General features: G+C 50.1%; 1 protein-coding gene across 1 annotated transcript in view; it reads left to right on the top strand.

Annotated features, from left to right (window-relative positions):
• Nucleotides 1-12,925, top strand: part of LOC144175895 (uncharacterized) — a 101,857-nt gene that overhangs the window by 66,074 nt on the left and 22,858 nt on the right. The window lies entirely within an intron of this gene.

Raw genomic sequence — 12,925 nt, 5'->3', positions numbered from 1 at the left:
TCGGTCATCGCCACGCTCATGTTAGGCTGCAAGAGACAGCATCTTGACAAAACCAGTGAACCTACTCAGCACATGCAGGCACGCCCCTAGCCATAACCAAGTAAAAAAACACCAAAATAACTCAAAAAGTGTACATAGTAAGCAGGTGCCCGAAGAGGCAAACCAGATATGCCTACAAGTGAAGCCGACAAAGTCAAGGCGAGGGGATTAATTTTAGTTTATTTTGAATACTGCTGATTTCAACCAAGAGAACAAGAATACAAGCACAATGCAAGAGTGGAATACCAGATATACAGAAAGGCAGATAGATATGTAGTTCAAATAAACGCAGGGAGGGTCGGTTACAGTTATAAACAAAAGTACATAATTATTGACAGTATACACTTATTCACAAATTTGTGTGCTGCAACGCCTGATCCGGGGTGCTCAAATTGCTTTCTATGTCGCGTGCCTAAAGAGCATGATCAAAAAAAGGGTCTGCAAACCTACATTTAAATAAGGAAACACCTACACATAATTATGGAAGCACATAAGGAAACACCTACATTCAAATAAGGAAATTTGTTATGTACATTTGTTTCATGAAGACGTCGTGGTGTCCAACATAGAATGCTAGCACGATAATTTAGGTTTCTATTAGCCTGCTCCTGCAAATAGACTAGTTTGGAGAGCCGCCTGTGGGCTCGCAGTAAAGCGATCACCTTCTGTCATATATTGATCTGCAGGCGCCTGCGTTTCGACTAAGTACATTAAGCACGTCCTCTGGAGAGAGTGCGATATCACGGTGCACATTCAGAAGGGCGAGTCCGAGCAAGCGGTCGTCAGTTGTGGACGCTCTGAGATAAGTTTTAAGTCGTCGAAGAGTGGAGAAAGAATGTTCTGCCTCTGCTGTTGTTACCGGGAGAGTTGCAAGTATCTGCAGCAGCCGATGCACATTCGGAAACATAGCCACTGGACAAAGAGCAACTGCCTGCAGTGCTGATGTGGCCTCTTCATGCCTCTCATTCTTGCATTTCGCAGCCCACACAAGTAGTTCTCCTTCAAGCTCCCCGACTGACACGATGCTCGAGTACAAAGCCAAAAATTCTTCAGCCTTAGGTGCAGACTCGGCCTGACAGATGTTCTGAGGAAGCAGCGATGATAGCGACCGTTAAGTACGCCGGTGATTTACAAAGCGCACATCCAACTGCGTTCCAAGATGATCCATGAACAGCAGGAAGACTGCAATTCTAAAATACTCTTCGACGCTTGTGGCATGGACGTAAGAGCGGTTAACGCGGTCGAGCGGTGACACGCGGCATTTGCATTTCCACTGCCACTCCTTCGGCCATTGATACGGCGGCTTCAAATATTCCGGGAAAGCCAGAGTTCCGCATCTCGCTCACCGCAGCCTGGACATGGTCGATTAAGTCCAGAGCGACAACTAGGTTAGAAGAGGCCGTTTGAAGCTGTCTTGAAAGTGTGAGAGTGAGCGACAGTGCTTTTGCTGTGATATTGACGCTTACGATGAACGTGGGGGTCAGCACGCAAGCAAGCAACTGATGCGCTTTCGGTGAAGCTTCGACGGCAGCTTCTGCTATGTCCTCAAGTGCCAAAACGACTACGCCAAAAAGCTCCACGAATGTCTCGATAGCCTCGTGGCACTCCACCCAACGTGTCTCACACCAGCAATGAAGCCGTTGTTTAGTCAGGTCACTGTTTTCACTTATCTTCTCTCTCAGCAGCTTTGACCGGACCCCGGACTTCCTAAAGAATGAGCACACCTCCTGAATTGCACCGAATGCATTGCGAATTTCTGGAACACTACATGAACTACACAGTGCAAGATTCAGGGAATGGCTGGCACAGTGCACATGCAGAGCCGCAGGAACGTCCCTCTGGATGATTGCCTGAACACCACTTTCCGGCCATTTCCGGCCATTCTTTTGAAATCCACTGCTGGATATCTTCGCTGCTGACGGCTTTGCTTTCGCCAGAAATGGTTTTGTCAACAATGTTATGGAGGTTTCTAAGCCTTTGCAGCCATCCAGTGTTGTCAAAGTTTTCTTGGCCGAGTTCAGCGGCCTAACCTAACCCATTTGGTTAGGTTGTTGCCAACCTAACCCATTTGGCCTAACCCATCCACCGGAATGTTTCTGGCTGAGACCTCTAAAAGTCATGCATAGAGAGCCTTTTCAAATTTCTCGTGGGCACGGGCGCGCACACGACAAACTTGTGACATTCATTGCGCCACCCCTTTTGCCTTTGTGTTAGCGTTGTTTTTTAGCAAGGTACTCAGAGTGCTCTGAGGAATCCCAAAGTTGTCTGCCACCGTTGACTTTTTTCCTCCCGTCTCGACGCTCTGAATGGCTTTCAGCTTGGTCGCAAAGTCCAGGTTCTTGCTTCTTGACGCTGTCGGTTGTTGCAGTGGCCATTGCTTCCGCATCAGTTCACCACCAACCAGTCGCACGTATCGCGAGATGTGTAAACTACGCTTGCAGAACTCGGAAATTCCAGCAGTCCGCTGCGCCTTCGCACACCACGCACAACACGCACGCAAAACAAAAACAATGTGCTCGTAACACAAGAACTTCAATGTTAACGATTCCAAGGCTCTCTGAACGGACTCCAACAAAGCAAGCGCTCGCGATGGTCACCTCCGAAAGAAACAGCGATGTACGAAAGGTTCAGGCTGACTTGCAAAACAGCAGCAACAACAACAGCAAAGTGCAGAGGAAGGAGGAGGCCGTCAGCGCCTTTATTCCTGCTCTTCCCTTTTCTGAGGCGACAGCGAGGGAATACAGGCCCAGAGAGAGACAGAGAGTCAGAGCAATCAGAAGAATTTTTGTTGCAAATGTCCAGACTGCAGCCACATTTTGTCTGAGAGGAAGGTGGGTGACCATGAGATGATAAATATATGCAAGCCTTACACTCAAATCAAATGCTGAGCACATTAAATTGTGGCATTAAAACAGGAGGTCCCTCTGTGGCATTCTTCACTTACGATGGCACTTGATCACAAACTTTGAGAAGCTTGAAGATCTTCCATGCATTGCTCTTGCTCTGGCCAGCAAAAACAATGCAAAAATGTAGGTGGCTAGGTAGAACGTTCACATCCTGCAATGGTGCAGATGTTCTTGTTGAGGAAATGCACTTCTTCACTGTCTGTACCACTGCTTATTTCACCCTTATTAGGCAGCTGAATGTTGGCAGGCTCTCTTATCGGTGTAAGCATAATAAAATGCGCAGAGGCAAACAATTTTCAGGCTTACCTCAGTATTGCTATTTTGGGAATTGAAACATTGACTGTAGGTAATGTGAGCACAACTAGCCTGTTGGCCACGTGTTTTCATATCCCATTCTTCAGAGTAGTAATTTTCACCTGTTTCACTGCTAAAACATCACCTTTTGGCTGGTCATGCGAACGTGCAGGTTAGGGATGTTAGCAGGTGGCAAAATTGAGACCCCTGGACTTTACGTCAGACATCAGAAACAGGCAGGAAATGAGGTGTCACTTTTAAGCGCACCTTTCTCATGAGCACTCATTGTGTGAGTTGCAGTACATCTTCGTTTCCGACTTCATAAAGAGTATTCCCACCTGAACGTCTTGAATGCAGTACAATATAGGCATGCAACTGCCCGGAAAGGAAGTAAATGTGGGCCCTGTTGAATCGAAAGTAGCCTCACCTTCTGGGTAAACAGGCATTGAGCAATCGTTGCGTGAGTTCGAGTACATCTTTGTTTCCGACTTCATAGAGGGTATTCCCTCCTGAATGTCTTGAATACAGCACAACATAGGCATGCAACCAACCATTTGGGAAACGGAAATGAAACCCTGTTGAATTTAAACTAGCTGTAGCTCTTGAAAAAGACTGGTTAATCCGCCACCGTGCGAGTTCTAGTACGTCTTCATTTCAGACTTCATGAAAGGATCCCTTGCCTGAACTGGGTAAGTTGGGGAATCGCATCGGAAAGGCACCACTCCTCAGGCTCATGTATCCCATTCAATCTCAACTTCGCCGGTGATAACGTACTTTGTTTTGCTTAGGGTATATTGCGGCGCGTTGGTCGACTTCGAAAATAACTAGACCCCATAGTTTTCATGTCCACGATCTAAAAAAAAAAATTACAAGCGATTTGTGAAAGACCCCAAAAAACTAACTGATTCCCGCTGTGGATGCGGCGGGCGTAGGCCTGGCCGTCACTGCCGTTGCTGAGCCAATGAAGCAAAACAAGGATGTCAAAAAGCGATTGGTGAGAACCAAAAAGCGACTTCAGTTCCGGGGCGGTAGCTCGAAGCCTAACCCTGTTTGTCGGGGTCGGCGGCGGCGTTGTCGTCTCTCTCGTCGTCAAAGGTGGCTGGCTCGAGTGGGGCCGAAATGGAGCACTTCACGAAGGCGTCACGCACCATGTCACCACGTAGGCCGTACCAGGCGTCGTTAACCCACTGGGCTACTGTGCTCAGGGACGGGCGCTTCACACGGCCAGTGGGTTTTGTCCACCTGCTTCATCCACTCGTTTTGCAGTGCTCCGAGCGGTCCATGGAGGGCTTGTTGTGGGAGACGTCAGTCGGCTGCAGCGTCGACGTCATCCCGCCCGGGATTTCGACAAGGTCGCATTCGGCGTTGGCAACAACCTTCCTGACTGGGTCCGTCATGTGGCCGCGGAAAAAGTTCAGCACAAGTATGCTCTGGGGCTTCAGCAGAGCTCTGTGACGCCTGCACCACACCATTCGAAACCATTCCAGCATGGTTTCTTCATTGAAGAAACCCTTCTCGTTGACTCGCACTATGACTTTAGGCGAGAATGTCTCCTTCGGGACGGTTTTCCGCTTGAAGACAATGAAGGGTGGAAACTTGTGGCCATCTGCCGTACAGCACAACATTACCTTGGAGCGGTTGTGCTCGTTCGCTCTTAGGAGGCGGACCTGAGTCTCCTTTTTCGGCGACGGTTGTCCTCGGCATATTGGACCAGACAGGCGCTTGGCCGGCGTTGCCGATCTGGCCGAGCAGGAACCCCCACCGCCTCCTCAGGTCCTTGACAAACCGCCGAAACTCGAGCTGTTTCTCATCGTACGTGTCTGGGAGCTCTTGCGCAACCATTGTGCGAAGGCGGAGGCTAAGCCCGTTCAGCTTCATGAAGTTTGTTATCCATTTTTTGGTTATCTTGAACTCGTCATGGTGAATGTTTGTCAATTCAATTCAATTCATCTTTGTTTTCCAGAAAAAGATTGTCTGGATGGTCACCAGGGCTAAAAGCTGAAAACGAACAGCTTGACTGGGCCCAGGAGACCGTTTCGAGGCCGCGGCACAACAGTTTGAGTCGCCGGAGCTCACGCCTGGTTCGGAACCCCTTTTCAGTTTCTCAAGCTCGATCTGCCGCTCGAGGACCAAGCGTCTCTCCTGTTCGATTTTGAGTTCAGTTTCCAATTTTTTCATTTGCATTTCCGCTTCGGATGCCACTGGCTCAGGTGGACCCACCCTTCCGCGCCTTCATCTTCGTTACCCATGATGGGCTCCCTCATTTGTCGGGATTCAAGTGGGCGAAACGCGTGATCATGCATTTTACGGGCTCTTATTGGGCGGCAGTGATCGCGACCCAGCGGAAGACAAAAAGGACTCACCCAGTGTCGGTCTGATGAGGCCGCCTGCCTTGTCCACCGTTTCCGCGCGACTGTCCGACTTCTCTCTCAGATTCGGCAGGTCTGCGATGCCTGTTGGCGCTCCGCCTTCGTCGAGGCAGTGTCGTTCACCTCCCCAGTCCGTCGGTCTGCGGTGCCTGCCGGCCTCCTTCGCTACCGCAAAGACTCGCCGCCTCCGTCGGCCGCTCCTCAGCCACTCTACCAGCTGCTCCGCTAGTCGCCTGGAGTTTCCGCTTGCCTGCAGGCGCCCTTCACCTGGCTGCAACCCAGTCGTCGCTCCTCCGCCGGTGTCGTGACGACTTCGGTGCTGTCGATCACACCCGGCAAGTTCGGGTTAAACTTGCCTCCCGCGTCGGCACGTGCTCCTTGGATTGACAGAGCCCTCCGTCCGTTGCCGATGCGTCTACCCTCCGTTCTCGTTTCCTGGTCGTCTCGCCAAGCAGGATCCCGTCGACTGCGCCAGTAATGTCTCGTTCTCCTCCAATTCGCCTCCTTGCGAGGCGGGCGTTGGTGACCCTTGGAGTTCCTGCCAGCCCTGCGCTGCGTTTAGTGCTGCGCTGCGGCTGTGATGAAGGCGACGACCCGTTGAGACGAAATGAAAACTTGTATTTACACTTTTTACAATTGGTTACAAAGAGGATACTTAGAGGCCGTTGGTCGCTATGTGCCCGCGGCATCCCGTCAGAGATGAGCCACGACTCAACCCGGTCTGCCCGGTTAGCGCATATTTGCGATCGAAGAAACCTCGCATTCGGGGGAGGAGAGAGAGAGAGAGAAAAGACTTTATTCAAAGCGTCCGGCATGGGGGGAGCAAATCCGGCCACGCAGGGCTCGGTGCTCCCCCGTCTTACACTACGTCTACAGTCCTATAGGCGTGTGTCGGGCCTAGATCCCGAGGCTACCGTGCCCCGGCCCCGCTCGGACTACTCGGGCTCCCTCTAGTGGTTCCCTTTCGCCTCTGCAGGGCCAGAGCTGCCTCGAGCTGCTGGACGGCCCATCTCTGGTCCTTCGGCCCCGCAGAGCCCACACACTGTCTCACACGCGGCGGGTACGCACCGTCCTCAACACTGTCACAGCCCCACATGATGTGGGCCAAGGTAGCCGTCGCCCGCGCACACATGCTGCACACCTCACTCTCGAAGAGTTCCGGGTACACGTGGCGCGCGAGCGCCGGGGTCAACACCGTCTCTGTTTGTAGTTGGCGCAGCCTCACCGCCTCCCACCTGGTTAAGTCCCGGTGTGGGGGCGGGAAGCCGCGTCGCTGTTCGCGGTGCCACTTGAGGATTCCGCCGTAGTCCGTCAGGGGATCCTCTTCTGCCGTTACTGTCGCCGCCTCTTCGGAAGCGAGGGCCGCCGCGTCCCGGCACGTGGCGAGACCACGGGCCGCGGCGTCCGCCTCCTCGTTGCGGTTCGGTGCGTCTGGTGTCAGGTCTCGGCCCGCGTGGGCCGGGGGAGGAGGGCGCGCTCGCTCTGACCGCGCTCCCACGCACCTGCACTGTTGCGGGTGCGTGGAAGCCGGTTCTCAATGCAAGGGCGCGCAACCATACGTGCTACCCCAACCTAGCGCACGTGCACAACGATATAGGACGCCTCAACCTAGCGCTTGCTTCGATCCGGCTGCGCATTGCAGCCGCCGCACGCAACTTTGCGCGCGGTCATCCACTCAGCAGCTCCCGCGATTGCCTCCGTCTTGCACTCAGGGCCGAAACACGGCACACAAGGCGGGGACTCTACGCCCGCGAGGCCGTTGCCCTGTTGCCTGCCTGGGCATGAAATTATGGCAATAATGACGGGAACACCCGACCCTTACAACCTGGTTTCGTTATGTAATGTAGCAGTTGCTCCTGCAGCTTCATGCTTAGCACATGCAGTGGCTTGTTTTCATATTGGGAACTTTCTTGCCACAGGCTCCTTTGCCATCATGCGACAGCGCTTCAATGTTTTGGGGGCCTGAGATTAAAATTCAGTGCCATTATTTGTTGGTCTGCCGACAACTGTAGAAGCATTTAAGTAAGACACCACACACAACATCAGACGGAAATAACTGAAATGCAGCTTTTATTTGAAAGCAGGAGTTTACTGAAACATGTTGTGATGCTTTTAAAAACATAGCATTGTAAAAAGGAAGAAATGCGAAAGCCTAATTTGTCTGCTCCTTGGGGCTGGCTGAAATCTTTGTTTCATGCTGATTCCCAGGAAGAATGCTATGCTGCCCGATGGAAAGGGAAAACAGTCAGTTACTAATATGTAAAAAGGTGTTCGTTGTATAATATTTTGCTCTAACTTTTCCAAATTTATTGTGTCCAAAATAGCTGAGCACTCATTTTTCAAGGCTTAGAAAATCTCGGTTTCCGAGGACGCTTTGTACTTTGATACTGGAGCCGGTTGTTGCACTTTGACATTTTTCTTCTTGACCTTTGACTGTCTATAGCAGCTTCATTTCAGTGCAGTGCGGAATTCTGTGGGCAGTACTACCGCAGACTTATTGTCCTTCTACTTGACAAGGCTCATTCCGCCATCACTCTGTGCCTTACCTGCAAAATCCCCCCACGGCATATCCCACTCCTGCGGAGTTATAACTGCAACTTCTCCAGTCCGGCTTCCCATTACTGGTTCAGTCAGGGAAACGTTTTGTTCGACTTGGTGCTCAGCTATCTCGAGGCCTGTGAGGTAGCGGTCGTGTGAAGAGGAAAGTATCTTGATCCCTGTTTAGTGTTTTTAGCATAAAGCTTCTCGATGGGGCTTCCACCAAGACCGAACTCCCGCATGTCCTCCACTGAGACTGTGCCCTTGCCAACATAATGCCAGAGTCCAGAACCAAGGCCGTCTGGAGATATCATTAGAAAGTTCTTCAAACCTGCAGGATATGTCTTGGAAGGGACGCATTTCCGCACGTGGCACTTTCCAGAAAAAGGAGTATATATATGTGAGTGAAGTGGGGAAATGGTCACTACCATACGCGTCCGTGGCCAAGGCCGTGTCCATCATTTCATTCTAGGGTGTGCCTGGCAGACCGGGCTTCCTAGGCTTAGCACCCTTGCGGGTGCCCTTTGTTTTCAGCTGTCACCAACGCGGGCGTCGGGGGCACCACGAATGGCGCAGGCAAAGCGGGGGGGGGGACCGCTGAGGGTCCCTCGATTTCCATTTCCACGGCACCCTCAGATGTACTGGGGACCGGGGAAGCAGCGACGGAGGAGCAGTCCCTTTCATGCTTGTTCTCACTGCAACCACTACGGGCTGGTTCTGCGGTGGGGTGGCGAGTGTTTGGGCTGCCTGAGGCAACTCAGGATGGCGGGGGGGGGGGACAAAATCTAACTTGCGGTACTGAATATCTGCCGAAACCAGACGCCGCTGCGTCATCGGTGAGCTGCGTTGACGTACTTCCCCAGAGAGAAAGAGGGAAACCATTTCGTGCTTCTGGGAAGGAGATGTTTTCAGTGATTTTCAGGTTGTTGATCCATTTTCTCCATTTTGAACATTTCGCATGTGCGGGAGTATGCAGCATGAGGGCTATGACAGTTGCTACACATGAATTGCTGAGTCTGGAAATCTGTGTTATGATCTTGTGCTGAACATTTTGCAAAGTTGTTTTTTTGCCACGACAGGAGGTGGTGCCATGCCCGAACCGTTGGCACTTGAAACAGCGCCGTGGGTTTGGCATGTACATCCAGACAGAACAATGAATGATGATGGATTCCGGAATTGTGGAACGGTCAAATGTCATGATTATATGCTTTGTTCTGAATTTACTTATCATCTCGCCGCATGGTGATGCGCCTCACTGCCGTCTTGCCCTGACCTTTCAGGCCTTCGAGCAGATCGGCTTCCGTCTCATTCATCAGATCTGGCTCACAAATCACACTCTGAGAGCTATTGAGGCTATGGTGGGGTGTGACTCTGATGTCTAAATCTGCCGTGCGAGTCTCGGTAAGGAGGCTTGTGGCTTGCTGGTGACTGTTAACCTCGACCAGGACTTCAGCGGTTCTCAATTTCTTTGCGCCGAATGACTTGCCAAGGATGCCTTCAAGAAATTTAGTCAGAAGCAACACTGACTGGGTTTGACTTGTCAACAGATTCAATAATCAAGAAGCGGAAATAGTTATCTGGCTTCGGCATACCTGCCAGGTTTCCGGAATTTTCCGGGAGACTCCCGAATTTTCATGGTTTTGTACGATTGTACGACCGAAACAAACATCTCCCGAAAACGCACCCGTCTTCGGCTTAATCCTTTTCCCAGTATGGCCACAATGTGCCGGAGGTATACCTGACAATCCAACCCGACACCATTTGGCATCGTTATCAGTGAAGTGCTTAGAAAGCGTAGTCAGCCATGCACAGACGGTGAACCTGTTCGTCCCATTGTTAGTTTACCGTTTATAGAAACGCAGCGCCGCCGCAAATTTCATTTACGCACGCGCACGGCCCTTCTGAAGGTTTAGCAAGTCTCCAGTGGTGTAGCTTGTTGTTAGTTTAGACGAAACAACAAAACAGTTCAGTTCATGCTGTTTTGTATTGCGCTTGCAGTACTATTTCCAGGACTTTTTGAAAAGGGCAGCGTTAGCAACGTCGAACATTTAAGTGGTGCACCTTGTTGGTAGTTTAGGCGAAGAAACAGTTCATTTCCTGCTATCTTGTAAGTAAATAAAAAAATGTGTGTAAAGTTACCCATTCTGTTGTTGCTACTACCCCCCTCTCTTCCCCCCTGCCTTCCCCCGCCCCCGGTAAGATCTCCCTAATGCCATCCCGGCAGATCTGGCAGGTATGCAAGTTCGGGAAAGGGATGGTTGGAAGGGGCGGAAATGAGCCCTCGGTGCGGCCCCTTTTCGAGGGCCATTCATGCTTGGGCGAGGGGGGGTTCGATTTACCATAAAAAGCAGGGGACGGGGGTACTTTCTTTTGGAACCATACCCTGGTAGTCAGAAAGGTCCCGGAGCTCCCTGCCTGGTAAACAGACATCGGCCGGAGCTTGACCACGGCTCCGACCGCCACCGTTCGTGGTTTCTTACTCCCCACCTATAAACATATCGTCATGGTAGGTTACAGCTTGTGTTTGGGGGCTCAGGGTCCGGGGTGTCACCAATACCATCACCAAGAGCACTCAAGGCGCCCTTGCGGAGTGGGAAAAAGACGTCATTAGTTTGTCAATGGACACCTCACAAGACTGAGGTAGCTCCAAGCAAGCATTTCTGAACAACATGCGAATAGGTGTTACTAACACCAGCCTGTTTTCTTCTTGTTCTTTCGGAGCTATTTACAGCTTTTCAACAAAAGGCACATGACTCCAGAGCTCAAAAAACCTATTTCGGGGCATTGTCTGCACAACCTGCTCGACTCGGAACGTTTGGGGCTACTAAAGTCTCCCCCTTGGAAGCTTCAAGATCTTTGTGACAATGTGGATTCCCACAACAATCCTCAGTTCTTCTGCATCTGTTTCAACAGACTTTCCTCAAACATGCATGAGTACAGCTTTTTCTGAAACGTGCATCCTTCCCAGAACTTTTTAGGAAAGTATTTGAAGAAATACTTCAGAGGTGCGTCTAGGTTTTGTCATTTCTTAATGAGCACTTCCTGTTCTTCTATTTTCAAGGCAGGAAACCGGAATAGCAGGCGAAGACGATGATGTGTTTATGCGCAGTGTAACATATCACTTTGAAATTGCTTTTTCACTCACTTATCGCTGGTTTAGAAAGACAAAAGTAGGTAGGTTCTGCTGCTTAGTTTAAGTGCAGTGTGGCCTGCTCGTAGCTGGAAATTTGTGCTGTTGGGGTTGTCCTCGACTTCTGATTCTGCGTTGCATTCTTCATCCGGATCGTTAACAAAACTAAATTTCCTGAGAATGCAATAGATCAGGGTCATTTTCATCCAGAATACCCTAGGTCTCACCATTTGTCAAGTACCTTGCTGAAAGCTACAAAGGAATATTCAAGACCCACGGTCCCCATTCGGGGCCGTCAAAGTTAGCCAGGACCTGACAACAAACTGCAGCAAGGTACTCACAGTAAAGGTAACTCAAACTGTGCGCACAGCTTCGAAATAGCTGAGTATTTTCCTGTTATGGTTTTAAGTGAACAATATGCAGTAAAATTAACAGTATGCTGACAACAGCAACGTGTGCTGTGCTTGGGAGATTCCATCTTGGCACGCGCTTTGCTCCGCTCTCGCCGGCCTAGGAGTGCTGTTTCACGGGAATAGATTACTGAGGCAGATATAGCATTAATGGTCACCTATAAAAAATGTGCCAACATTTTAATTGATTGTTTCAATTCATCCTGCAACTGGCTATTATCAATGCCTTTAGTTGGTGGGATGACACCAGGTCATCCCACCAACCAAACATCTTAATACATCTTTATGTAATTATCAATCTCACTACTTATATCAACACGTTCTTCTGTGCACACTGATTTAGTGCTTTAAGCTACTCTGGTGTGGCCTGAGGTGTGTAAAAACATAAGCCTAGAGCTGAACGTTATCTGCCACAGTGGCCCAGTACTGTTTTGAAATGCAAAATCAACAAGAAGTAGTGATACGGCGCATCACCGAGTCGCACCATCATGCAGTTTGGTTACTTCCTTACAATGAATAATGCTGTAATGTTTTTGTCAATTGGACAGGCTGGCCTATTGCTTACTGCATAAGTGTTTAGCACTAAGTTGGTGGTTAAAGCTCTGGGTGGATTCAAATTTATGGAAACAAAGCCGGAGTGCTGGACTACAAATACAAATGAGCAGTTCTTATGCTGCAGTTTTCAGTTTCCGTGCACTTTTTACGTCTGTGTCATGCTCGCTAACACTACGCGCAGACGAAGGACAAAGGCAAAAAAATCACCCCATATCCACGGAATGAATGATGATAAGTGGGGCGAAGCTCGAGAGGGGGAGATCATCGGTAACCGTAACTCTCCCGTGAAAGTTCGCCCATTACATCATTAAGAAAGACGCAAGACTGTGTGCGTACATTGTACAAATCAACTTTTTTTGTTCTTGTTCGTTTGTTGTTCCGTTTCTTCGTTTGTTCTTTTCATTTCGTCGTTGTCATGACTGGATTGCGAGGTCCCTTCATTACGACGGCTTTATGATCTGAAATGAAGCGAGAGAGGTTCTTGTACTGGCTGCAATGGGAAGTTTGCAAACACTAAGTCTATACACGTTCCCCGGATCGTGGTAGGGTTCATAGGGATACATCTGAGTGCGTATTTGAAGAAATAACTTTTATTTAGGGCGAACTTGTGCCAGAACAAGACGAGAGGAAACGAGCAAAGGTCCTTGCGTCTCGTTCGATCTCCGAGAACGACTGCCTGCGTTC

The sequence above is a fragment of the Haemaphysalis longicornis genome, unplaced genomic scaffold (genome assembly GCF_048455015.1).
Source record: "Haemaphysalis longicornis isolate Haplotype H1 unplaced genomic scaffold, Haemaphysalis longicornis Haplotype H1 scaffold_3, whole genome shotgun sequence".
Classification (NCBI taxonomy): domain Eukaryota; kingdom Metazoa; phylum Arthropoda; class Arachnida; order Ixodida; family Ixodidae; genus Haemaphysalis; species Haemaphysalis longicornis.
The sequence above is the reverse complement of the archived record's forward strand: the minus strand, read 5'-3'. Positions and strand labels throughout refer to the sequence as shown.